Below are 1,443 nucleotides of genomic sequence, written 5' to 3' on the forward strand. Positions count from 1 at the left end.
CAAAATCAGGACTGCATGTCCTGATCTCAGGACGAGCCCGTCTCAGGCCTACTTCCTATTACCATGTATGATGACTAACACAGAAGATCTTAGCTGCATCATCTCTGGGTAGCTTTGTTCAAATTAATCCTTCAGAAAAAAAATCTATCCAGGCAGTTCCCAAGTTCTCAAATTCTTCTATCTAGCGTACTTTGGGCAGGTTCCTCTTTTGTCAAACTTGGCAGTCCCCTTCAATTCCTCCCCCCGCCACCCCTCCCAAGTCATGCTGCTGTTGTGCATCCACACTGATTGAATTTTGTGCCGCATTTCAGGCTCTGAACAAAGCAGCTTTCGGTCTCACAAGTAAGCTTTGTGATACTGCAGCCTTTAATGAGTGAATCGCTTTTTGTTGCAATTGGAGATACTGATTATAGACGATATGAAAGCACGGAGCAGTTTTAAAGAACGAGATTTGTGAGAGTCCAGGATGCTCCTTTATAAACTCGCATTCCCAAAAGAGACACAAGAGGAAAACTCAGCTACAGCTCAACTACTACTACCATTTTCCTCCTTGTTAGAAGGTGGTGGTGGTGGGGAAACCCCAAAGTGGGTCTGGTATCAATCCAGCATAAATTAAGTTTAGCGGGAAATTTTCAATTGTTAAGGCAAATCCGCTTGAAGATGTTACTGAAAATTGATGCGTACAGCAGAACAACATGCAAACTCAGTTAAAACGGTATGAAGACGCATGTGTTTCACAGCTACCACTACGAAAGACCCTCTACATTTGCTTAAATGAAACAGAATTACTGCCCATACATTCTCATGCCCCATGCTCTTTTCTCCCTGGGCTTTTGAGCATAGCTATTTCACATCTGTGTTGTATTGGTTCATTGTTTTTTCAATGGCAGTATCAATACATTTAATAAATAAGTATTTTCTCAAAGCATCTCCCCTGTCATTCTTGAAATTTCAGGGGGGAAAAAAAATGGAAAAAAGTGTTTGAATGAATCTGGAGCAAAGGGAAATACTGTACAAAATGTAGCACATCACTACTTTATGCAACTAATCTATGGAAAGGTTTATCTGCCATAATTTAATGGAACAGCCAACACAGACGTCATTTGGTGTAAACAACTGACATCTACATGAAATGTATAATAACTCCCGATTTGCGGCACTAAACTGTGTTTTACTCTGCTAAGTAAATTCAGCTTAACATGTTCCTACATGTTCAAACATTCATTTGCAAAATGTTTACCATACTATAGTAAGTATTTAGGTCTTACTTTTGTTCTGAGAAGTTGGATAACAACAACGCCAGAGCGGCAGTAAGTGCCCGAGACAACAACTGTACGCCTGTTAAGATTCACCTTCCCCTCGCCACCAGCGAGTCCCGTACGCTTGCCCCCTCCCGCCCCCTCCTCGCCCCTCCCACAGCACATAGCTCTCACGAGGACCACG

This window comes from Aptenodytes forsteri, unplaced genomic scaffold, assembly GCF_000699145.1.
Source record: "Aptenodytes forsteri isolate BGI_AS27 unplaced genomic scaffold, ASM69914v1 Scaffold210, whole genome shotgun sequence".
In the NCBI taxonomy this organism is placed as follows: Eukaryota; Metazoa; Chordata; class Aves; order Sphenisciformes; family Spheniscidae; genus Aptenodytes; species Aptenodytes forsteri.